This window comes from Dermacentor variabilis, chromosome 3 (genome assembly GCF_050947875.1).
Source record: "Dermacentor variabilis isolate Ectoservices chromosome 3, ASM5094787v1, whole genome shotgun sequence".
Classification (NCBI taxonomy): Eukaryota; Metazoa; Arthropoda; class Arachnida; order Ixodida; family Ixodidae; genus Dermacentor; species Dermacentor variabilis.
Genome location: NC_134570.1, coordinates 83,039,040 through 83,065,583, shown reverse-complemented (window position 1 = coordinate 83,065,583; position 26,544 = coordinate 83,039,040).

The following is a 26,544-nucleotide window of genomic DNA, read 5'->3' as shown; positions in this document are numbered from 1 at the left end:
TTCGCGTCATGCGTCGTCTGTGCATGCCTTGGAATATATGTGCTGAGTAACGGCGCTTTCGAGACACTTCAATTTCGGTCGCAAAAATGAATTCTCAGTGCCATTTTTCCAATGTTGTGGGGAAAATTTTTGTTTGCCTAATTGTAGATTTTTCGCGTAAGGCGTCGTCTATGCATGCCTGGGAATATATGTGCTGTGTAACGGCGCTTTCGACACACTTCAATTTTCGTCGCAAAAATGAATTCTGAGTGCCACATTTTCAATGTTGTGGGGAAAATTTTGTGTACCTAATCGTTGATTTTTCGCCTTAGGCGGCGTCTATGGATGCCTGGGAATATATGGGCTCAGTAACGGCGCTTTCGAGACACTTCAATTTTCGTCACCAAAATGAATTCTCAGTGCCTCTTTTGCAATGTTGTGGGGAAAATTTTTGTGTGCCTAATCGTTCATTTTTCGCGTTATGCGTCGTCTGTGCATGCCTTGGAATATATGTGCTGAGTAACGGCGCTTTCGAGACACTTCAATTTCGGTCGCAAAAATGAATTCTCAGTGCCATTTTTCCAATGTTGTGGGGAAAATTTTTGTTTGCCTATTTGTAGATTTTTCGCGTAAGGCGTCGTCTATGCATGCCTGGGAATATATGTGCTGTGTAACAGCGCTTTCGACACACTTCAATTTTCGTCGCAAAAATGAATTCTCAGTGCCGCGTTTTCAATGTTGTGGGGAAAATTTTTGTGTGCCTTATCGTTCATTTTTCCCGTTAGGCGGCGTCTATGATTGCCTGGGAATATATGTGCTGAGTAACGGCGCTTTCAAGACATTTCAATTTTCGTCGCAAAAATGAATTCTCAGTGCCACTTTTTCATTGTCTGGAAAATTTTTGTGTGCCTAATCGTTCATTTTTCCCGTTCGGCGGCGTCTATGATTGCATGGGAATATATGTGCTGAGTTACGGCGTTTTCGAGACAGTTCAATTTTCGTCGCAATTATGAATTCTCAGTGCCACTTTTTTAATGGTGTGGGGAAAATTTTTGTGTGCCTAATCGTTCATTTTTCGCGTTCGGCGGCGTCTATGCATGCCTGGCAATGTATGTGCTGAGTACCGGCGCTTTTGAGACACTTCAATGTTCGTCGCAAAAATTAATTGTCAGTGCCACTTTTTCAATGTTGTGGGGAAAATTTTTGTATGCCTAATCCTTCATTTTTCGCGTTCGGCGGCGTCCACGCATGCTTGGCAATATATGTGTTGAGTACCGACGCTTTTGAGACAATTCAATTTTCGTCGCAAAAATGAATTCTCAGTGCCACTTTTTCAATGTTGTGGGGAAAATTTTTGAGGGCCTGATCGTTCATTTTTCGCGTTCGGCGGCGTCTATGCATGCCTGGCAATATATGTGCTGAGTACCGACGCTTTTGAGACACTTCAATTTTCTTCGCAAAAATGAATTCTAAGTGCCACTTTTTCAATGTTGTGGGGAAAACTTTTGAGGGCCTGATCGTTCATTTTTCGCGTTCGGCGGCGTCTATGCATGCTTGGAAATATATGTTGTGAGTACCGGCGCTTTTGAGACACTTCAATTTTCGTCGCAAAAATGAATTCTCAGTGCCACATTTTCAATGTTGTGGGGAAAATTTTTGTGCGCCTAATCGTTCATTTTTCGCGTTCGGCGGCGTCTAGGCATGCTTGGCAATATATGTGTTGAGTACTGACGCTTTTGAGACACTTCAATTTTCGTCGCAAAAATGAATTCTCAGTGCCACTTTTTCAATGTTGTGGGGAAAATTTTTGAGGGCCTGATCGTTCATTTTTCGCGTTCAGCGGCGTCTATGCTTGCTTGGCAATGTATGTGCTGAGTACCGGCGCTTTTGAGACACTTCAATGTTCGTCGCAAAAATTAATTGTCACTGCCACTTTTTCAATGTTGTGGGGAAAATATTTGTGTGCCTAATCCTTCATTTTTCGCGTTCGGCGGCGTCTATGCATGCTTGGCAATATATGTGTTGAGTACCGACGCTTTTGAGACACTTCAATTTTCGTCGCAAAAATGAATTCTCAGTGCCACTTTTTCAATGTTGTGGGGAAAATTTTTGAGGGCCTGTTCGTTCATTTTTCGCGTTGGGCGGCGTCTATCTATGCCTGGCAATATATGTGCTGAGTACCGGCGCTTTCGAGACACTTCAATTTTAGTCGCAAAAATGAATTCTCAGTGCCACTTTTTCAATGTTGTGGGGAAAATTTTTGTGTGCCTAATCGTTCATTTTTCGCGTTCGGCGGCGTCTATGCATGCCTGGCAATATATGTGCTGAGTACCAGCGCTTTTGAGACACTTCAATTTTCGTCGCAAAAATGAATTCTAAGTGCCACTTTTTCAATATTGTGGGGAAAACTTTTGAGGGCCTGATCGTTCATTTTTCGCGTTCGGCGGCGTCTATGCATGCTTGGAAATATATGTTGTGAGTAACGGCGCTTTCGAGACACTTGAACTTTTGTCGCAAAAATGAATTCTCAGTGCCACTTTTTCAATGTTGTGGTGAAAATTTTTGTGGGCCTAATCGTTGATTTTTCGCGTTAGGGGTCGTTTATGCATGCCTGGGAATATATGTGCTGAGTAACGGTGCTTTCGAGACACTTCAATTTTTGTCGCAAAAATGAATTCTTAGTGCCACATTTTCAATGCTGTGGGGAAAATTTTTGTGTGCCTAATCGTTCATTTTTTGCGCTAGGCGTCGTCTATTCATGCATGGCATGCTGAGTACCGGCACTTTCGAGACACTTCAATTTTCGTCGCAAAAATGAATTCTCAGTGCCTCTTTTTATATGTTGTGGGGAAAATTTTTGTGTGCCTAATCGTTCATTTTTCGCGTTAGGCGGCGTCTATGCATGCCTGGCAATGTATGTGCTGAGTACCGGCGCTTTTGAGACACGTCAATGTTCGTCGCAAAAATTAATTGTCAGTGCCACTTTTTCAATGTTGTGGGGAAAATTTTTGTATGCCTAATCCTTCATTTTTCGCGTTCGGCGGCGTCCATGCATGCTTGGCAATATATGTGTTGAGTAGCGACGCTTTGGGACACTTCAATTTTCGTCGCAAAAAGGAATTCTCAGTGCCACTTTTTCAATGTTGTAGGGAAAATTTTTGAGGGCCTGATCGTTCATTTTTCGCGTTCGGCGGCGTCTATGCATGCCTGGCAATATATGTGCTGAGTACCGACGCTATTGAGACACTTCAATTTTCTTCGCAAAAATGAATTCTAAGTGCCACTTTTTCAATATTGTGGGGAAAACTTTTGAGGGCCTGATCGTTCATTTTTCGCGTTCGGCGGCGTCTATGCATGCTTGGAAATATATGTTGTGAGTACCGGCGCTTTTGAGACACTTCAATTTTCGTCGCAAAAATGAATTCTCAGTGCCACTTTTTCAATGTTGTGGGGAAAATTTTTGTGCGCCTAATCGTTCATTTTTCGCGTTCGGCGGCGTCTATGCATGCTTGGCAATATATGTGTTGAGTACTGACGCTTTTGAGACACTTCAATTTTCGTCGCAAAAATGAATTCTCAGTGCCACTTTTTCAATGTTGTGGGGAAAACTTTTCAGGGCCTAATCCTTCATTTTTCGCGTTCGGCGGCGTCCATGCATGCTTGGCAATATATATGTTGAGTACCGACGCTTTTGAGACACTTCAATTTTCGTCGCAAAAATGAATTCTCAGTGCCACTTTTTCAATGTTGTGGGGAAAATTTTTGAGGGCCTGATCGTTCATTTTTCGCGTTCGGCGGCGTCTATGCATGCCTGGCAATATATGTGCTGAGTACCGACGCTTTTGAGACACTTCAATTTTCTTCGCAAAAATGAATTCTAAGTGCCACTTTTTCAATATTGTGGGAAAAACTTTTCAGGGCCTGATCGTTCATTTTTCGCGTTCGGCGGCGTCTATGCATGCTTGGAAATATATGTTGTGAGTACCGGCGCTTTTGAGACACTTCAATTTTCGTCGCAAAAATGAATTCTCAGTGCCACTTTTTCAATGTTGTGGGGAAAATTTTTGTGCGCCTAATCGTTCATTTTTCGCGTTCGGCGGCGTCTATGCATCCTTGGCAATATATGTGTTGAGTACTGACGCTTTTGAGACACTTCAATTTTCGTCGCAAAAATGAATTCTCAGTGCCACTTTTTCAATGTTGTGGGGAAAATTTTTGAGGGCCTGATCGTTCATTTTTCGCGTTGAGCGGCGTCTATGCTTGCTTGGCAATGTATGTGCTGAGTACCGGCGCTTTTGAGACACTTCAATGTTCGTCGCAAAAATTAATTGTCACTGCCACTTTTTCAATGTTGTGGGGAAAATTTTTGTGTGCCTAAACCTTCATTTTTCGCGTTCGGCGGCGTCTATGCATGCTTGGCAATATATGTGTTGAGTACCGACGCTTTTGAGACACTTCAATTTTCGTCGCAAAAATGAATTCTCAGTGCCACTTTTTCAATGTTGTGGGGAAAATTTTTGAGGGCCTGTTCGTTCATTTTTCGCGTTCGGCGGCGTCTATCTATGCCTGGCAATATATGTGCTGAGTACCGGCGCTTTCGAGACACTTCAATTTTAGTCGCAAAAATGAATTCTCAGTGCCACTTTTTCAATGTTGTGGGGAAAATTTTTGTGTGCCTAATCGTTCATTTTTCGCGTTCGGCGGCGTCTATGCATGCCTGGCAATATATGTGCTGAGTACCAGCGCTTTTGAGACACTTCAATTTTCGTCGCAAAAATGAATTCTCAGTGCCACTTTTTCAATGTTGTGGGGAAAATTTTGAGGGCCTGATCGTTCATTTTTCGCGTTCGGCGGCGTCTATGCATGCCTGGCAATATATGTGCTGAGTACCGACGCTTTTGAGACACTTCAATTTTCTTCGCAAAAATGAATTCTGAAGTTCAGTGTTTGACGGAAGCCCGTCTGGTCGGGATGAAACATGGTTAAAAGGTTAACAAAAACCCGGGGCACTTCGCCGACCAAATAAAGATTAAAGAAAAGAAGACGTTTCGGCTCCCACACGGGAGCCTTGTTCAAAAAATGAATTCTAAGTGCCACTTTTTCAATATTGTGGGGAAAACTTTTCAGGGCCTGATCGTTCATTTTTCGCGTTCGGCGGCGTCTATGCATGTTTGGAAATCTATGTTGTGAGTACCGGCGCTTTTGAGACACTTCAATTTTCGTCGCAAAAATGAATTCTCAGTGCCACTTTTTCAATGTTGTGGGGAAACTTTTTGTGCGCCTAATCGTTCATTTTTCGCGTTCGGCGGCGTCTATGCATGCTTGGCAATATATGTGTTGAGTACTGACGCTTTTGAGACACTTCAATTTTCGTCGCAAAAATGAATTCTCAGTGCCACTTTTTCAATGTTGTGGGGAAAATTTTTGAGGGCCTGATCGTTCATTTTTCGCGTTCAGCGGCGTCTATGCTTGCTTGGCAATGTATGTGCTGAGTACCGGCGCTTTTGAGACACTTCAATGTACGTCGCAAAAATTAATTGTCACTGCCACTTTTTCAATGTTGTGGGGAAAATTTTTGTGTGCCTAAACCTTCATTTTTCGCGTTCGGCGGCGTCTATGCATGCTTGGCAATATATGTGTTGAGTACCGACGCTTTTGAGACACTTCAATTTTCGTCGCAAAAATGAATTCTCAGTGCCACTTTTTCAATGTTGTGGGGAAAATTTTTGAGGGCCTGTTCGTTCATTTTTCGCGTTCGGCGGCGTCTATCTATGCCTGGCAATATATGTGCTGAGTACCGGCGCTTTTGAGACACTTCAATTTTCGTCGCAAAAATGAATTCTCAGTGCCACTTTTTCAATGTTGTGGGGAAAATTTTGAGGGCCTGATCGTTCATTTTTCGCGTTCGGCGGCGTCTATGCATGCCTGGCAATATATGTGCTGAGTACCGACGCTTTTGAGACACTTCAATATTCGTCGCAAAAATGAAATCTCAGCGCCACTTTTTCAATGTTGTGGGGAAAAATTTTGTGTGCCTAATCGTTGATTTTTCGCGTTAGGGGTCGTTTATGCATGCCTGGGAATATATGTGCTGAGTAACGGTGCTTTCGAGACACTTCAATTTTTGTCGCAAAAATGAATTCTTAGTGCCACATTTTCAATGCTGTGGGGAAAATTTTTGTGTGCCTAATGATTGATTTTTCGCGTTAGGCGTCCTCTAGGCATGCCTGAGAATATATGTGCTGAGTAACGGCGCATTCCAGACTCTTCAATTTTCGTTGCAAAAATAATTCTCAGTGCCACTTTTTCAATATTGTGGGGAAAATTTTTTGTTCCTAATCGTTCATTTTTTGCGCTAGGCGTCGTCTATTCATGCCAGGCATGCTGAGTACCGGCACTTTCGAGACACTTCAATTTTCGTCGCAAAAATGAATTCTCAGTGCCTCTTTTTATATGTTGTGGGGAAAATTTTTGTGTGCCTAATCGTTCATTGTTCGCGTTCGGCGGCGTCTATGCATGCCTGGAAATATATGTGCTGAGTACCGGCGCTTTCGTGAAACTTCCATTTTCGTCGCAAAAATGAATTCTAAGTGCCACTTTTTCAATGTTGTGGGGAAAATTTTTGTGTGCCTAATCGTTCATTTTTCGCGTTCGGCGGCCTCTATGCATGCCTGGCAATATATTTGCTGAGTACCGACGCTTTCGAGACACTTCAATTTTTGTCGCAAAAATGAATTCTCAGAGCCACATTTTAAATGTAGTGGGGACAATTTGTGTGTGCCTAATCGTTCATTTTTCGCGTTCGGCGGCGTCTACGCATGCCTGGCAATATATTTGCTGAGTACCGACGCTTTCGAGACACTTCAATTTTTGTCGCAAAAATGAATTCTCAGTGCCACTTTTTCAATGTTGTGGGAAAAATTTTTGTGTGCCTAATCGTTCATTTTTCGCGTTCGGCGTCGCCTATGCATGCCAGGCATGCTGAGTACTGGCACTTTCGAGACACTTATATTTTCGTCACAAAAATGAATTCTCAGTGCAACTTTCCAGTGTTGTGGGGAAAATTTTTGTGCGCCTAATCGTTCATTTTTCGCGTTCGGCGGCGTCTATGCATCCTTGGCAATATATGTGTTGAGTACTGACGCTTTTGAGACACTTCAATTTTCTTCGCAAAAATGAATTCTAAGTGCCACTTTTTCAATATTGTGGGGAAAACTTTTGAGGGCCTGATCGTTCATTTTTCGCGTTCGGCGGCGTCTATGCATGCTTGGAAATATATGTTGTGAGTACCGGCGCTTTTGAGACACTTCAATTTTCGTCGCAAAAATGAATTCTCAGTGCCACTTTTTCAATGTTGTGGGGAAAATTTTTGTGCGCCTAATCGTTCATTTTTCGCGTTCGGCGGCGTCTATGCATGCTTGGCAATATATGTGTTGAGTACTGACGCTTTTGAGACACTTCAATTTTCGTCGCAAAAATGAATTCTCAGTGCCACTTTTTCAATGTTGTGGGGAAAACTTTTCAGGGCCTAATCCTTCATTTTTCGCGTTCGGCGGCGTCCATGCATGCTTGGCAATATATATGTTCAGTACCGACGCTTTTGAGACACTTCAATTTTCGTCGCAAAAATGAATTCTCAGTGCCACTTTTTCAATGTTGTGGGGAAAATTTTTGAGGGCCTGATCGTTCATTTTTCGCGTTCGGCGGCGTCTATGCATGCCTGGCAATATATGTGCTGAGTACCGACGCTTTTGAGACACTTCAATTTTCTTCGCAAAAATGAATTCTAAGTGCCACTTTTTCAATATTGTGGGAAAAACTTTTCAGGGCCTGATCGTTCATTTTTCGCGTTCGGCGGCGTCTATGCATGCTTGGAAATATATGTTGTGAGTACCGGCGCTTTTGAGACACTTCAATTTTCGTCGCAAAAATGAATTCTCAGTGCCACTTTTTCAATGTTGTGGGGAAAATTTTTGTGCGCCTAATCGTTCATTTTTCGCGTTCGGCGGCGTCTATGCATCCTTGGCAATATATGTGTTGAGTACTGACGCTTTTGAGACACTTCAATTTTCGTCGCAAAAATGAATTCTCAGTGCCACTTTTTCAATGTTGTGGGGAAAATTTTTGAGGGCCTGATCGTTCATTTTTCGCGTTGAGCGGCGTCTATGCTTGCTTGGCAATGTATGTGCTGAGTACCGGCGCTTTTGAGACACTTCAATGTTCGTCGCAAAAATTAATTGTCACTGCCACTTTTTCAATGTTGTGGGGAAAATTTTTGTGTGCCTAAACCTTCATTTTTCGCGTTCGGCGGCGTCTATGCATGCTTGGCAATATATGTGTTGAGTACCGACGCTTTTGAGACACTTCAATTTTCGTCGCAAAAATGAATTCTCAGTGCCACTTTTTCAATGTTGTGGGGAAAATTTTTGAGGGCCTGTTCGTTCATTTTTCGCGTTCGGCGGCGTCTATCTATGCCTGGCAATATATGTGCTGAGTACCGGCGCTTTCGAGACACTTCAATTTTAGTCGCAAAAATGAATTCTCAGTGCCACTTTTTCAATGTTGTGGGGAAAATTTTTGTGTGCCTAATTGTTCATTTTTCGCGTTCGGCGGCGTCTATGCATGCCTGGCAATATATGTGCTGAGTACCAGCGCTTTTGAGACACTTCAATTTTCGTCGCAAAAATGAATTCTCAGTGCCACTTTTTCAATGTTGTGGGGAAAATTTTGAGGGCCTGATCGTTCATTTTTCGCGTTCGGCGGCGTCTATGCATGCCTGGCAATATATGTGCTGAGTACCGACGCTTTTGAGACACTTCAATTTTCTTCGCAAAAATGAATTCTGAAGTTCAGTGTTTGACGGAAGCCCGTCTGGTCGGGATGAAACATGGTTAAAAGGTTAACAAAAACCCGGGGCACTTCGCCGACCAAATAAAGATTAAAGAAAAGAAGACGTTTCGGCTCCCACACGGGAGCCTTGTTCAAAAAATGAATTCTAAGTGCCACTTTTTCAATATTGTGGGGAAAACTTTTCAGGGCCTGATCGTTCATTTTTCGCGTTCGGCGGCGTCTATGCATGCTTGGAAATATATGTTGTGAGTACCGGCGCTTTTGAGACACTTCAATTTTCGTCGCAAAAATGAATTCTCAGTGCCACTTTTTCAATGTTGTGGGGAAAATTTTTGAGGGCCTGATCGTTCATTTTTCGCGTTCGGCGGCGTCTATGCATGCCTGGCAATATATGTGCTGAGTACCGACGCTTTTGAGACACTTCAATTTTCTTCGCAAAAATGAATTCTAAGTGCCACTTTTTCAATATTGTGGGAAAAACTTTTCAGGGCCTGATCGTTCATTTTTCGCGTTCGGCGGCGTCTATGCATGCTTGGAAATATATGTTGTGAGTACCGGCGCTTTTGAGACACTTCAATTTTCGTCGCAAAAATGAATTCTCAGTGCCACTTTTTCAATGTTGTGGGGAAAATTTTTGTGCGCCTAATCGTTCATTTTTCGCGTTCGGCGGCGTCTATGCATCCTTGGCAATATATGTGTTGAGTACTGACGCTTTTGAGACACTTCAATTTTCGTCGCAAAAATGAATTCTCAGTGCCACTTTTTCAATGTTGTGGGGAAAATTTTTGAGGGCCTGATCGTTCATTTTTCGCGTTGAGCGGCGTCTATGCTTGCTTGGCAATGTATGTGCTGAGTACCGGCGCTTTTGAGACACTTCAATGTTCGTCGCAAAAATTAATTGTCACTGCCACTTTTTCAATGTTGTGGGGAAAATTTTTGTGTGCCTAAACCTTCATTTTTCGCGTTCGGCGGCGTCTATGCATGCTTGGCAATATATGTGTTGAGTACCGACGCTTTTGAGACACTTCAATTTTCGTCGCAAAAATGAATTCTCAGTGCCACTTTTTCAATGTTGTGGGGAAAATTTTTGAGGGCCTGTTCGTTTATTTTTCGCGTTCGGCGGCGTCTATCTATGCCTGGCAATATATGTGCTGAGTACCGGCGCTTTCGAGACACTTCAATTTTAGTCGCAAAAATGAATTCTCAGTGCCACTTTTTCAATGTTGTGGGGAAAATTTTTGTGTGCCTAATTGTTCATTTTTCGCGTTCGGCGGCGTCTATGCATGCCTGGCAATATATGTGCTGAGTACCAGCGCTTTTGAGACACTTCAATTTTCGTCGCAAAAATGAATTCTCAGTGCCACTTTTTCAATGTTGTGGGGAAAATTTTGAGGGCCTGATCGTTCATTTTTCGCGTTCGGCGGCGTCTATGCATGCCTGGCAATATATGTGCTGAGTACCGACGCTTTTGAGACACTTCAATTTTCTTCGCAAAAATGAATTCTGAAGTTCAGTGTTTGACGGAAGCCCGTCTGGTCGGGATGAAACATGGTTAAAAGGTTAACAAAAACCCGGGGCACTTCGCCGACCAAATAAAGATTAAAGAAAAGAAGACGTTTCGGCTCCCACACGGGAGCCTTGTTCAAAAAATGAATTCTAAGTGCCACTTTTTCAATATTGTGGGGAAAACTTTTCAGGGCCTGATCGTTCATTTTTCGCGTTCGGCGGCGTCTATGCATGCTTGGAAATATATGTTGTGAGTACCGGCGCTTTTGAGACACTTCAATTTTCGTCGCAAAAATGAATTCTCAGTGCCACTTTTTCAATGTTGTGGGGAAAATTTTTGTGCGCCTAATCGTTCATTTTTCGCGTTCGGCGGCGTCTATGCATGCTTGGCAATATATGTGTTGAGTACTGACGCTTTTGAGACACTTCAATTTTCGTCACAAAAATGAATTCTCAGTGCCACTTTTTCAATGTTGTGGGGAAAATTTTTGAGGGCCTGATCGTTCATTTTTCGCGTTCGGCGGCGTCTATGCATGCCTGGCAATATATGTGCTGAGTACCGACGCTTTTGAGACACTTCAATTTTCTTCGCAAAAATGAATTCTAAGTGCCACTTTTTCAATATTGTGGGAAAAACTTTTCAGGGCCTGATCGTTCATTTTTCGCGTTCGGCGGCGTCTATGCATGCTTGGAAATATATGTGTTGAGTACCGACGCTTTTGAGACACTTCAATTTTCGTCGCAAAAATGAATTCTCAGTGCCACTTTTTCAATGTTGTGGGGAAAATTTTTGAGGGCCTGTTCGTTCATTTTTCGCGTTCGGCGGCGTCTATCTATGCCTGGCAATATATGTGCTGAGTACCGGCGCTTTTGAGACACTTCAATTTTCGTCGCAAAAATGAATTCTCAGTGCCACTTTTTCAATGTTGTGGGGAAAATTTTGAGGGCCTGATCGTTCATTTTTCGCGTTCGGCGGCGTCTATGCATGCCTGGCAATATATGTGCTGAGTACCGACGCTTTTGAGACACTTCAATATTCGTCGCAAAAATGAAATCTCAGCGCCACTTTTTCAATGTTGTGGGGAAAAATTTTGTGTGCCTATTCGTTGATTTTTCGCGTTAGGGGTCGTTTATGCATGCCTGGGAATATATGTGCTGAGTAACGGTGCTTTCGAGACACTTCAATTTTTGTCGCAAAAATGAATTCTTAGTGCCACATTTTCAATGCTGTGGGGAAAATTTTTGTGTGCCTAATCGTTCATTTTTTGCGCTAGGCGTCGTCTATTCATGCCAGGCATGCTGAGTACCGGCACTTTCGAGACACTTCAATTTTCGTCGCAAAAATGAATTCTCAGTGCCTCTTTTTATATGTTGTGGGGAAAATTTTTGTGTGCCTAATCGTTCATTGTTCGCGTTCGGCGGCGTCTATGCATGCCTGGAAATATATGTGCTGAGTACCGGCGCTTTCGTGACACTTCCATTTTCGTCGCAAAAATGAATTCTAAGTGCCACTTTTTCAATGTTGTGGGGAAAATTTTTGTGTGCCTAATCGTTCATTTTTCGCGTTCGGCGGCCTCTATGCATGCCTGGCAATATATTTGCTGAGTACCGACGCTTTCGAGACACTTCAATTTTTGTCGCAAAAATGAATTCTCAGAGCCACATTTTAAATGTAGTGGGGACAATTTGTGTGTGCCTAATCGTTCATTTTTCGCGTTCGGCGGCGTCTACGCATGCCTGGCAATATATTTGCTGAGTACCGACGCTTTCGAGACACTTCAATTTTTGTCGCAAAAATGAATTCTCAGTGCCACTTTTTCAATGTTGTGGGAAAAATTTTTGTGTGCCTAATCGTTCATTTTTCGCGTTCGGCGTCGCCTATGCATGCCAGGCATGCTGAGTACTGGCACTTTCGAGACACTTATATTTTCGTCACAAAAATGAATTCTCAGTGCAACTTTCCAGTGTTGTGGGGAAAATTTTTGTGTGCCTAATCGTTCATTTTTCCCGTTCGGCGGCGTCTATGATTGCCTGGGAATATATGTGCTGAGTTACGGCGCTTTCGAGACAGTTCAATTTTCGTCGCAATTATGAATTCTCAGTGCCACTTTTTTAATGGTGTGGGGAAAATTTTTGTGTGCCTAATCGTTCATTTTTCGCGTTCCGCGGCGTCTATGCATGCCTGGCAATGTATGTGCTGAGTACCGGCGCTTTTGAGACACTTCAATGTTCGTCGCAAAAATTAATTGTCAGTGCCACTTTTTCAATGTTGTGGGGAAAACTTTTCAGGGCCTGATCGTTCATTTTTCGCGTTCGGCGGCGTCTATGCATGCCTGGCAATATATGTGCTGAGTACCGACGCTTTTGAGACACTTCAATTTTCTTCGCAAAAATGAATTCTGAAGTTCAGTGTTTGACGGAAGCCCGTCTGGTCGGGATGAAACATGGTTAAAAGGTTAACAAAAACCCGGGGCACTTCGCCGACCAAATAAAGATTAAAGAAAAGAAGACGTTTCGGCTCCCACACGGGAGCCTTGTTCAAAAAATGAATTCTAAGTGCCACTTTTTCAATATTGTGGGGAAAACTTTTCAGGGCCTGATCGTTCATTTTTCGCGTTCGGCGGCGTCTATGCATGCTTGGAAATATATGTTGTGAGTACCGGCGCTTTTGAGACACTTCAATTTTCGTCGCAAAAATGAATTCTCAGTGCCACTTTTTCAATGTTGTGGGGAAAATTTTTGTGCGCCTAATCGTTCATTTTTCGCGTTCGGCGGCGTCTATGCATGCTTGGCAATATATGTGTTGAGTACTGACGCTTTTGAGACACTTCAATTTTCGTCGCAAAAATGAATTCTCAGTGCCACTTTTTCAATGTCGTGGGGAAAATTTTTGAGGGCCTGATCGTTCATTTTTCGCGTTCAGCGGCGTCTATGCTTGCTTGGCAATGTATGTGCTGAGTACCGGCGCTTTTGAGACACTTCAATGTTCGTCGCAAAAATTAATTGTCACTGCCACTTTTTCAATGTTGTGGGGAAAATTTTTGTGTGCCTAAACCTTCATTTTTCGCGTTCGGCGGCGTCTATGCATGCTTGGCAATATATGTGTTGAGTACCGACGCTTTTGAGACACTTCAATTTTCGTCGCAAAAATGAATTCTCAGTGCCACTTTTTCAATGTTGTGGGGAAAATTTTTGAGGGCCTGTTCGTTCATTTTTCGCGTTCGGCGGCGTCTATCTATGCCTGGCAATATATGTGCTGAGTACCGGCGCTTTTGAGACACGTCAATTTTCGTCGCAAAAATGAATTCTCAGTGCCACTTTTTCAATGTTGTGGGGAAAATTTTGAGGGCCTGATCGTTCATTTTTCGCGTTCGGCGGCGTCTATGCATGCCTGGCAATATATGTGCTGAGTACCGACGCTTTTGAGACACTTCAATATTCGTCGCAAAAATGAAATCTCAGCGCCACTTTTTCAATGTTGTGGGGAAAAATTTTGTGTGCCTAATCGTTGATTTTTCGCGTTAGGGGTCGTTTATGCATGCCTGGGAATATATGTGCTGAGTAACGGTGCTTTCGAGACACTTCAATTTTTGTCGCAAAAATGAATTCTTAGTGCCACATTTTCAATGCTGTGGGGAAAATTTTTTGTTCCTAATCGTTCATTTTTTGCGCTAGGCGTCGTCTATTCATGCCAGGCATGCTGAGTACCGGCACTTTCGAGACACTTCAATTTTCGTCGCAAAAATGAATTCTCAGTGCCTCTTTTTATATGTTGTGGGGAAAATTTTTGTGTGCCTAATCGTTCATTGTTCGCGTTCGGCGGCGTCTATGCATGCCTGGAAATATATGTGCTGAGTACCGGCGCTTTCGTGACACTTCCATTTTCGTCGCAAAAATGAATTCTAAGTGCCACTTTTTCAATGTTGTGGGGAAAATTTTTGTGTGCCTAATCGTTCATTTTTCGCGTTCGGCGGCCTCTATGCATGCCTGGCAATATATTTGCTGAGTACCGACGCTTTCGAGACACTTCAATTTTTGTCGCAAAAATGAATTCTCAGAGCCACATTTTAAATGTAGTGGGGACAATTTGTGTGTGCCTAATCGTTCATTTTTCGCGTTCGGCGGCGTCTACGCATGTCTGGCAATATATTTGCTGAGTACCGACGCTTTCGAGACACTTCAATTTTTGTCGCAAAAATGAATTCTCAGTGCCACTTTTTCAATGTTGTGGGAAAAATTTTTGTGTGCCTAATCGTTCATTTTTCGCGTTCGGCGTCGCCTATGCATGCCAGGCATGCTGAGTACTGGCACTTTCGAGACACTTATATTTTCGTCACAAAAATGAATTCTCAGTGCAACTTTCCAGTGTTGTGGGGAAAATTTTTGTGTGCCTAATCGTTCATTTTTCCCGTTAGGCGGCGTCTATGATTGCCTGGGAATATATGTGCTGAGTAACGGCGCTTTCAAGACATTTCAATTTTCGTCGCAAAAATGAATTCTCAGTGCCACTTTTTCATTGTTGTCTGGAAAATTTTTGTGTGCCTAATCGTTCATTTTTCCCGTTCGGCGGCGTCTATGATTGCCTGGGAATATATGTGCTGAGTTACGGCGCTTTCGAGACAGTTCAATTTTCGTCGCAATTATGAATTCTCAGTGCCACTTTTTTAATGGTGTGGGGAAAATTTTTGTGTGCCTAATCGTTCATTTTTCGCGTTCGGCGGCGTCTATGCATGCCTGGCAATGTATGTGCTGAGTACCGGCGCTTTTGAGACACTTCAATGTTCGTCGCAAAAATTAATTGTCAGTGCCACTTTTTCAATGTTGTGGGGAAAACTTTTCAGGGCCTAATCCTTCATTTTTCGCGTTCGGCGGCGTCCATGCATGCTTGGCAATATATATGTTGAGTACCGACGCTTTTGAGACACTTCAATTTTCGTCGCAAAAATGAATTCTCAGTGCCACTTTTTCAATGTTTTGGGGAAAATTTTTGAGGGCCTGATCGTTCATTTTCCGCGTTCGGCGGCGTCTATGCATGCCTGGCAATATATGTGCTGAGTACCGGCGCTTTTGAGACACTTCAATGTTCGTCGCAAAAATTAATTGTCAGTGCCACTTTTTCAATGTTGTGGGCAAAACTTTTCAGGGCCTAATCCTTCATTTTTCGCGTTCGGCGGCGTCCATGCATGCTTGGCAATATATATGTTGAGTACCGACGCTTTTGAGACACTTCAATTTTCGTCGCAAAAATGAATTCTCAGTGCCACTTTTTCAATGTTGTGGGGAAAATTTTTGAGGGCCTGATCGTTCATTTTTCGCGTTCGGCGGCGTCTATGCATGCCTGGCAATATATGTGCTGAGTACCGGCGCTTTTGAGACACTTCAATTTTCTTCGCAAAAACGAATTCTAAGTGCCACTTTTTCAATATTGTGGGGAAAACTTTTCAGGGCCTGATCGTTCATTTTTCGCGTTCGGCGGCGTCGATGCATGCTTGGAAATATATGTTGTGAGTACCGGCGCTTTTGAGACACTTCAATTTTCGTCGCAAAAATGAATTCTAAGTGCCCCTTTTTCAATGTTGTGGGGAAAATTTTTGTGTGCCTAATCGTTCATTTTTCGCGTTCGGCGGCCTCTATGCATGCCTGGCAATATATTTGCTGAGTACCGACGCTTTCGAGACACTTCAATTTTTGTCGCAAAAATGAATTCTCAGAGCCACATCTTAAATGTAGTGGGGACAATTTGTGTGTGCCTAATCGTTCATTTTTCGCGTTCGGCGGCGTCTACGCATGCCTGGCAATATATTTGCTGAGTACCGACGCTTTCGAGACACTTCAATTTTTGTCGCAAAAATGAATTCTCAGTGCCACTTTTTCAATGTTGTGGGAAAAATTTTGTGTGCCTAATCGTTCATTTTTCGCGTTCGGCGTCGCCTATGCATGCCAGGCATGCTGAGTACTGGCACTTTCGAGACACTTATATTTTCGTCACAAAAATAAATTCTCAGTCCAACTTTCCAGTGTTGTGGGGAAAATTTTTGTGTGCCTAATCGTTCATTTTTCCCGTTCGGCGGCGTCTATGATTGCCTGGGAATATATGTGCTGAGTTACGGCGCTTTCGAGACAGTTCAATTTTCGTCGCAATTATGAATTCTCAGTGCCACTTTTTTAATGGTGTGGGGAAAATTTTTGTGTGCCTAATCGTTCATTTTTCGCGTTCGGCGGCGTCTATGCATGCCTGGCAATGTATGTGCTGAGTACCGGCGCTTTTGAGACACTTCAATGTTCGTCACAAAAATTAATTGTCAGTGCCACTTTTTCAATGTTGTGGGGAAAACTTTTCAGGGCCTAATCCTTCATTTTTCGCGTTCGGCGGCGTCCATGCATGCTTGGCAATATATATGTTGAGTACCGACGCTTTTGAGACACTTCAATTTTCGTCGCAAAAATGAATTCTCAGTGCCACTTTTTCAATGTTGTGGGGAAAATTTTTGAGGGCCTGATCGTTCATTTTTCGCGTTCGGCGGCGTCTATGCATGCCTGGCAATATATGTGCTGAGTACCGACGCTTTTGAGACACTTCAATTTTCTTCGCAAAAATGAATTCTGAAGTTCAGTGTTTGACGGAAGCCCGTCTGGTCGGGATGAAACATGGTTAAAAGGTTAACAAAAACCCGGGGCACTTCGCCGACCAAATAAAGATTAAAGAAAAGAAGACGTTTCGGCTCCCACACGGGAGCCTTGTTCAAAAAATGAATTCTAAGTGCCACTTTTTCAATATTGTGGGGAAAACTTTTCAGGGCCTGATCGTTCATTTTTCGCGTTCGGCGGCGTCTATGCATGCTTGGAAATATATGTTGTGAGTACCGGCGCTTTTGAGACACTTCAATTTTCGTCGCAAAAATGAATTCTCAGTGCCACTTTTTCATTGTTGTGGGGAAAATTTTTGTGCGCCTTATCGTTCATTTTTCGCGTTCGGCGGCGTCTATGCATGCTTGGCAATATATGTGTTGAGTACTGACGCTTTTGAGACACTTCAATTTTCGTCGCAAAAATGAATTCTCAGTGCCACTTTTTCAATGTTGTGGGGAAAATTTTTGAGGGCCTGATCGTTCATTTTTCGCGTTCAGCGGCGTCTATGATTGCTTGGCAATGTATGTGCTGAGTACCGGCGCTTTTGAGACACTTCAATGTTCGTCGCAAAAATTAATTGTCACTGCCACTTTTTCAATGTTGTGGGGAAAATTTTTGTATGCCTAAACCTTCATTTTTCGCGTTCGGCGGCGTCTATGCATGCTTGGCAATATATGTGTTGAGTACCGACGCTTTTGAGACACTTCAATTTTCGTCGCAAAAATGAATTCTCAGTGCCACTTTTTCAATGTTGTGGGGAAAATTTTTGAGGGCCTGTTCGTTCATTTTTCGCGTTCGGCGGCGTCTATCTATGCCTGGCAATATATGTGCTGAGTACCGGCGCTTTTGAGACACGTCAATTTTCGTCGCAAAAATGAATTCTCAGTGCCACTTTTTCAATGTTGTGGGGAAAATTTTGAGGGCCTGATCGTTCATTTTTCGCGTTCGGCGGCGTCTATGCATGCCTGGCAATATATGTGCTGAGTACCGACGCTTTTGAGACACTTCAATATTCGTCGCAAAAATGAAATCTCAGCGCCACTTTTTCAATGTTGTGGGGAAAAATTTTGTGTGCCTAATCGTTGATTTTTCGCGTTAGGGGTCGTTTATGCATGCCTGGGAATATATGTGCTGAGTAACGGTGCTTTCGAGACACTTCAATTTTTGTCGCAAAAATGAATTCTTAGTGCCACATTTTCAATGCTGTGGGGAAAATTTTTGTGTGCCTAATGATTGATTTTTCGCGTTAGGCGTCCTCTAGGCATGCCTGAGAATATATGTGCTGAGTAACGGCGCATTCCAGACTCTTCAATTTTCGTTGCAAAAATAATTCTCAGTGCCACTTTTTCAATATTGTGGGGAAAATTTTTTGTTCCTAATCGTTCATTTTTTGCGCTAGGCGTCGTCTATTCATGCCAGGCATGCTGAGTACCGGCACTTTCGAGACACTGCAATTTTCGTCGCAAAAATGAATTCTCAGTGCCTCTTTTTATATGTTGTGGGGAAAATTTTTGTGTGCCTAATCGTTCATTGTTCGCGTTCGGCGGCGTCTATGCATGCCTGGAAATATATGTGCTGAGTACCGGCGCTTTCGTGACACTTCCATTTTCGTCGCAAAAATGAATTCTAAGTGCCACTTTTTCAATGTTGTGGGGAAAATTTTTGTGTGCCTAATCGTTCATTTTTCGCGTTCGGCGGCCTCTATGCATGCCTGGCAATATATTTGCTGAGTACCGACGCTTTCGAGACACTTCAATTTTTGTCGCAAAAATGAATTCTCAGAGCCACATTTTAAATGTAGTGGGGACAATTTGTGTGTGCCTAATCGTTCATTTTTCGCGTTCGGCGGCGTCTACGCATGCCTGGCAATATATTTGCTGAGTACCGACGCTTTCGAGACACTTCAATTTTTGTCGCAAAAATGAATTCTCAGTGCCACTTTTTCAATGTTGTGGGAAAAATTTTTGTGTGCCTAATCGTTCATTTTTCGCGTTCGGCGTCGCCTATGCATGCCAGGCATGCTGAGTACTGGCACTTTCGAGACACTTATATTTTCGTCACAAAAATGAATTCTCAGTGCAACTTTCCAGTGTTGTGGGGAAAATTTTTGTGTGCCTAATCGTTCATTTTTCCCGTTAGGCGGCGTCTATGATTGCCTGGGAATATATGTGCTGAGTAACGGCGCTTTCAAGACATTTCAATTTTCGTCGCAAAAATGAATTCTCAGTGCCACTTTTTCATTGTTGTCTGGAAAATTTTTGTGTGCCTAATCGTTCATTTTTCCCGTTCGGCGGCGTCTATGATTGCCTGGGAATATATGTGCTGAGTTACGGCGCTTTCGAGACAGTTCAATTTTCGTCGCAATTATGAATTCTCAGTGCCACTTTTTTAATGGTGTGGGGAAAATTTTTGTGTGCCTAATCGTTCATTTTTCGCGTTCGGCGGCGTCTATGCATGCCTGGCAATGTATGTGCTGAGTACCGGCGCTTTTGAGACACTTCAATGTTCGTCGCAAAAATTAATTGTCAGTGCCACTTTTTCAATGTTGTGGGGAAAACTTTTCAGGGCCTAATCCTTCATTTTTCGCGTTCGGCGGCGTCCATGCATGCTTGGCAATATATATGTTGAGTACCGACGCTTTTGAGACACTTCAATTTTCGTCGCAAAAATGAATTCTCAGTGCCACTTTTTCAATGTTTTGGGGAAAATTTTTGAGGGCCTGATCGTTCATTTTTCGCGTTCGGCGGCGTCTATGCATGCCTGGCAATATATGTGCTGAGTACCGGCGCTTTTGAGACACTTCAATTTTCTTCGCAAAAACGAATTCTAAGTGCCACTTTTTCAATATTGTGGGGAAAACTTTTCAGGGCCTGATCGTTCATTTTTCGCGTTCGGCGGCGTCGATGCATGCTTGGAAATATATGTTGTGAGTACCGGCGCTTTTGAGACACTTCAATTTTCGTCGCAAAAATGAATTCTCAGTGCCACTTTTTCAATGTTGTGGGGAAAATTTTTGTGCGCCTAATCGTTCATTTTTCGCGTTCGGCGGCGTCTATGCATGCTTGGCAATATATGTGTTGAGTACTGACGCTTTTGAGACACTTCAATTTTCGTCGCAAAAATGAATTCTCAGTGCCACTTTTTCAATGTTGTGGGGAAAATTTTTGAGGGCCTGATCGTTCATTTTTCGCGTTCAGCGGCGTCTATGCTTGCTTGGCAATGTATGTGCTGAGTACCGGCGCTTTTGAGACACTTCAATGTTCGTCGCAAAAATTAATTGTCAGTGCCACTTTTTCAATGTTGTGGGGAAAATTTTTGTGTGCCTAATCCTTCATTTTTCGCGTTCGCCAGCGTCTATGCATGCTTGGCAATATATGTGTTGAGTACCGACGCTTTTGGACACTTCAATTTTCGTCGCAAAAATGAATTCTCAATGCCACTTTTTCAATGTTGTGGCGAAAATTTTTGAGGGCCTGTTCGTTCATTTTTCGCGTTCGGCGGCGTGTATCTGTGCCTGGCAATATATGTGCTGAGTACCGGCGCTTTCGAGACACTTCAATTTTAGTCGCAAAAATGAATTCTCAGTGCCACTTTTTCAATGTTGTGGGGAAAATTTTTGTGTGCCTAATCGTTCATTTTTCGCGTTCGGCGGCGTCTATGCATGTCTGGCAATCTATGTGCTGAGTACCAGCGCTTTTGAGACACTTCAATTTTCGTCGCAAAAATGAATTCTAAGTGCCACGTTTTCAATGTTGTGGGGAAAACTTTTGAGGGCCTGATCGTTCATTTTTCGCGTTCGGCGGCGTCTATGCATGCTTGGAAATATATGTTGTGAGTACCGGCGCTTTTGAGACACTTCAATTTTAGTCGCAAAAATGAATTCTCAGTGCCACTTTTTCAATGTTGTGGGGAAAATTTTTGTGTGCCTAATCCTTCATTTTTCGCGTTGGCGGCGTCCATGCATGCTTGGCAATATACGTGTTGAGTACCGACGCTTTTGAGACACTTCAATTTTCGTCGCAAAAATGAATTCTCAGTGCCACTTTTTCAATGTTGTGGGGAAAATTTTTGTGTGCCTAATCGTTCATTTTTCGCGTTCGGCGGCGTCTATGCATGCCTGGCAATATATGTGCTGAGTACCGAGGCTTTTGAGACACTTCAATTTTCGTCGCAAAAATGAATTCTCAGTGCCACTTTTTCAATGTTGTGGGGAAAATTTTTCAGGGCCTGTTCGTTCATTTTTCGCGTTCGGCGGCGTCTATGCATGCCTGGCAATATATGTGCTGAGTACCGGCGCTTTCGAGAAACTCCAATTTTTGTCACAAAAATGAATTCTCAGTGCCACTTTTTCAATGTTGTGGGGAAAATTTTTGTGTGCCTAATCGTTCAATTTTCGCGGTCGGCGGCGTCTATGCATGCCTGGCAATATATGTGCTGAGTACCGACGCTATTGAGGCACTTCAATTTTCGTCGTAAAACTGAATTCTCAGTGCCACTTCTTCAACGTTGTGGGGAAAATTTTTGTGTGCCTAATCGTTCATTTTTCGCGTTCGGCGGCGTCTATGCATGCTAGGCAATATATGTGCTGAGTACCAGCGCTTTTGAGACACTTCAATTTTCGTCGCAAAAATGAATTCTCAGTGCCACTTTTTCAATGTTGTGGGAAACATTTTTGTGTAGCCTAATCGTTCATTTTTCGCGTTCGGCGGCGTCTATGCATGCTTGGCAATATATGTTGTGAGTACCGGCGCTTTTGAGACTGTTCAATGTTCGTCGCAAAAATGAATTGTCAGTGCCACTTTTTCAATGTTTTGGGGAAAATTTTTGTGTGCCTAATCGTTCATTTTTCGCATTCGGCGGCGTCTATGTATGCTTCGCAATATATGTTGTGAGTACCAGCGCTTTTGAGACACTTCAATTTTCGTCGCAAAAATGAATTCTCAGTGCCACTTTTTCAATGTTGTGGGGAAAATTTTTGAGGGCCTGATCGTTCATTTTTCGCGTTCGGCGGCGTCTATGCATGCCTGGCAATATATGTGCTGAGTACCGACGCTTTTGAGACACTTCAATTTTCGTCGCAAAAATGAATTCTCAGTGCCACTTTTTCAATGTTGTAGGGAAAATTTTTGAGGGCCTGATCGTTCATTTTTCGCGTTCGGCGGCGTCTATGCATGCCTGGCACTATATGTGCTGAGTACCGGCGCTTTCGAGAAACTTCAATTTTTGTCGCGAAAATGAATTCTCAGTGCCACTTTTTCAATGTTGTGGGGAAAATTTTTTTGTGCCTAATCGTTTATTTTTCGCGTTCGGCGGCGTCTATGCATGCCTGGCAATATATGTGCTGAGTACAAGCGCTTTTGAGACACTTCAATTTTCGTCGCAAAAATGAATTCTGAGTGCCACTTTTTTCAATGTTGTGGGGAAACTTTTTGAGTGCCTAATCGTTCATTTTTCGCGTTCGGCGGCGTCTATGCATGCCTGGCAATATATGTGCTGAGTACCGGTGCTTTCGAGACACTTCAATTTTTGTCGCAAAAATGAATTCTCGTGCCAGTTTTTCAATGTTGTGGGGAAAATTTTTGTGTGCCTAATCGTTCATTTTTCGCATTCGGCGGCGTCTATGTATGCTTCGCAATATATGTTGTGAGTACCAGCGCTTTTGAGACACTTCAATTTTCGTCGCAAAAATGAATTCTCAGTGCCACTTTTTCAATGTTTTGGGGAAAATTTTTGAGTGCCTAATCTTTCATTTCTCGCGTTCGCCGGCGTCTATGCATGCCTGGCAATAAATGTGCTTACTACCGGCGCTTTCGAGACACTTCAATTTTTGTCGGAAAAATAAATTCTCAGTGCCACTTTTTTAATGTTGTGGGGAAAATTTTTGTGTGCCTAATCCTTCATTTTTCGTGTTCGGCGGCGTCTATGCCTGCTTGGCAATATATGTGTTGAGTACCGACGCTTTTGAGACCCTTCAATTTCTTTCACAAAAATGAATTCTCAGTGCCACTTTTTCAATGTTGTGGGGAAAATTTTTGAGTGCCTGATCGTTCATTTTTCTCGTTCGGCGGCGTCTATGCATGCCTGGCAATATATGTGCTGAGTACCAGCGCTTTTGAGACACTTAATTTTCGTCGCAAAAATGAATCCTAAGTGCCACTTTTTCAATATTGTGGGTAAAACTTTTGAGGGCCTGATCGTTCATTTTTCGCGTTCGGCGGCGTCTATGCATGCTAGGCAATATTTGTGCTGAGTACTGGCGCTTTTGAGACACTTCAATTTTCGTCGCAAAAATTAATTCTGAGTGCCACTTTTTCAATGTTGTGGGGAAAATTTTTGAGCGTTTAATCCTTCATTTTTCGCGTTCGGCGGCGTCTATGCCTGCTTGGCAATATATGTGTTGAGTACCGACGCTTTTGAGACCCTTCAATTTCCTTCACAAAAAATGAATTCTCAGTGCCACTTTTTCAATGTTGTGGGGAAAATTTTTGAGTGCCTGATCGTTCATTTTTCTCGTTCGGTGGCGTCTATGCATGCCTGGCAATATATGTGCTGAGTACCAGCGCTTTTGAGACACTTAATTTTCGTCGCAAAAATGAATCCTAAGTGCCACTTTTTCAATATTGTGGGTAAAACTTTTGAGGGCCTGATCGTTCATTTTTCGCGTTCGGCGGCGTCTATGCATGCTAGGCAATATTTGTGCTGAGTACTGGCGCTTTTGAGACACTTCAATTTTCGTCGCAAAAATTAATTCTGAGTGCCACTTTTTCAATGTTGTGGGGAAAATTTTTGAGTGTTTAATCGTTCATTTTTCGCGTTCGGCGGCGTCTATGCATGTCTGGCAATATATGTGCTGAATACCGGTGCTTTCCAGACACTTCAATTTTTGTCGCAAAAATGAATTCTCGTGCCAGTTTTTCAATGTTGTGGGGAAAATTTTTGTGTGCCTAATCGTTCATTTTTCGCATTCGGCGGCGTCTATGCATGCCTGTCAATATATGTGCTGAGTAGCGACGCTTTTGAGACACTTCAATTTTCGTCGCAAAAATGAATTCTAAGTGCCACTTTTTCAATGTTGTGGGGAAAATTTTTTAGTGCCTGATCGTTCATTTTTCGCGTTCAGCGGCGTCTATGCATGCTTGGCAATATATGTGCTGAGTACCGGCGCTTTTGAGACACTTCAATTTTGGTCACAAAAATGAATTCTGAGTGCTACTTTTTCAATGTTGTGGGGAAAATTTTTGAGTGCCTAATCTTTCATTTCTCGCGTTCGGCGGCGTCTATGCATGCCTGGCAATATATGTGCTGAGTACCGGCGCTTTCGAGAATTTTCGTCACAAAAATGAATTCTCAGTGCCACTTATTCAATGTTGTGGGGACAATTTTTGTGTGCCTAATCGTTCATTTTTCGCGTTCGGCGGCGTCTATCCATGCCTGGCGATATATGTGCTGAGTACCGACGCTTTCGACACACTTCAATTTTCGTCGCAAATATGAATTTTCGTCGGAAATATGAATGAGAACCTATGTGGCGCATCCTGCTCGACTGCGCATGTTCTCATGTTTTAAGTCGATACTATGCCCGCTGGGATGAAATTTGCGGTACATTTGCAGCAGCGTTACGTTTATGTAGCTGCAGTTGACGTTTTGAAATATTCGAAAGGTATTACGAGCTTTCGCATTTACAAATAGTGACAACGGAATCGAATAGGGTACTATTCGACTCGTCATTCGTAAGTTTCGAATGTTCGCACATCCCTATGCACTACTGATAGCTTCAGATATTGAGTTGCACACTTCCATACACACAATATGCTCCGGTTGCCAAAAGAATATGTTCCATTGACCAAACCATATTTTGGCGAGTCTTTATACTTTGTTGCGTGCATAAGCATGGTTATCAGAAAAGGCAAACGTGTCAAGAAGCAAAAGGCAGCATCAAGTTTTCATTGACAATAGGCTCATCAGGTCGTGTACTCAGACAACAGAGTGTGCACTCAGAAACCAGCAAGAAACAAGCGATTGAAGTTCTTGTGTATGCAAGGCGATCACATCTCAAAATATAAAACTGCATACTTCACGTAATCTATAAATCCAATTCAGGATTTCTGCTGTTCACATCAATGTCCACAGGACAATAATAAAGAGTGCCCGAAATTTGCGCTCACTGCAACAGTGCTATACGTGTGTCCACATTTCACGACAACGATCATGTACGCATACAACGTTTAAGCTTTTCCCTGTCTTCCCTCGCTGAATAAAAATATATTTGCAGTACAGCAATACCTTCTGAAAAAAACATATACTTGAAAAAGGCAGAAAGCCCCGGAACCAGAGCTCGGCCAGTAGCGCTTGGGCACGGTTCATTTACGAGCACGCGCACATCGCACGTACACGTCACAGTACACGTACACTTCGTAAAAGCAAAGATCCTAGCACTCAAACAGTTTTTAGATGTTTGCGGTCAGTGCATCGCAGCCCGCAAATTAAGTCACATGAAGCAAGATACAAATCGCGCATCACGAGTGACTGCGATGACACCACAATGAAGCTCATCGCTAGAGGTCGAATCATCACTCCTTAAACACAATCCAGCACTACACAATGCACAAACACAGACGTACGATCCTCGCAGCGATAAAACGCGCACACACAACACTGACGAACAGCATACGCTGAAGTGAACGATGGCACTCTTTTCATTCTGGCGCGTACGGAACATATATGTCATGCTCAGAACGGACATTCATGTGACAGCATTCGCGTTTGTAATGCGAACGCAAGAATCTTCACAAAACACAGAAAATGGGCGCTTTCATTGTTTCCTACCCTCACGTAAGCATAACACAATTCCGTTTGTTGCGGTTGGCAAGGCACGCACTGATGCGGCAAGGAAGGGCGCATTGTCTTGCACGTTACGACGGTTATATCTCTGAATGCTACTGGATAACGGTTGTAATAATCACAAAAACCATAACAACCAAACTGTCGCCGCAGCCAAGGGTCCTAGGCCTCCCGCTTCACTTCTCTTCCAACTAGTGCCATGTTTGTGGAGTCGCCGCACACAGGCGAAAGTTCACGACCACCCCTCGTGACGTCAGCAGGGTCATGAATACCGGGCCACCCGCGTTCGATGCGGCTGGCGGCGATGGGCCGCTCGAGCTTGGACAGGCCTTAAGTTGTCAGCCTGACAAATGTGCAAGTTGTTTAAATTTCAGAAAGGCTGAAGCGTACAGTGCGGTACCTTGAAGTTAAATTTCAGTTTTCCCGCAAGCGCTATCGTGCCTATAAGTAGTAGCGCTCCCTTCGCCTCTGACGTCACCTTCTCAGTACCTCTAGGCCCTCCTCTGCCCCCTCTATGATGGAAACTGCGAGCGAAGAGTTGAAAGGTTCACTTCTTTCGATACAGCGTCGGTTCTAACCACTCTGTGCCCCCTCTCCCCGCCTATGTCTGTCATTCATTCTAGCTTCCCTCTAACCTAGTGTGTTACCAGAAAGGTAAGCTCCTAAGTTCTTGCAGTGCTTTTGCGGCCGGTCACGGATAAAACAGTTATCGGGAGGTTACTACGGTGACGACCACGG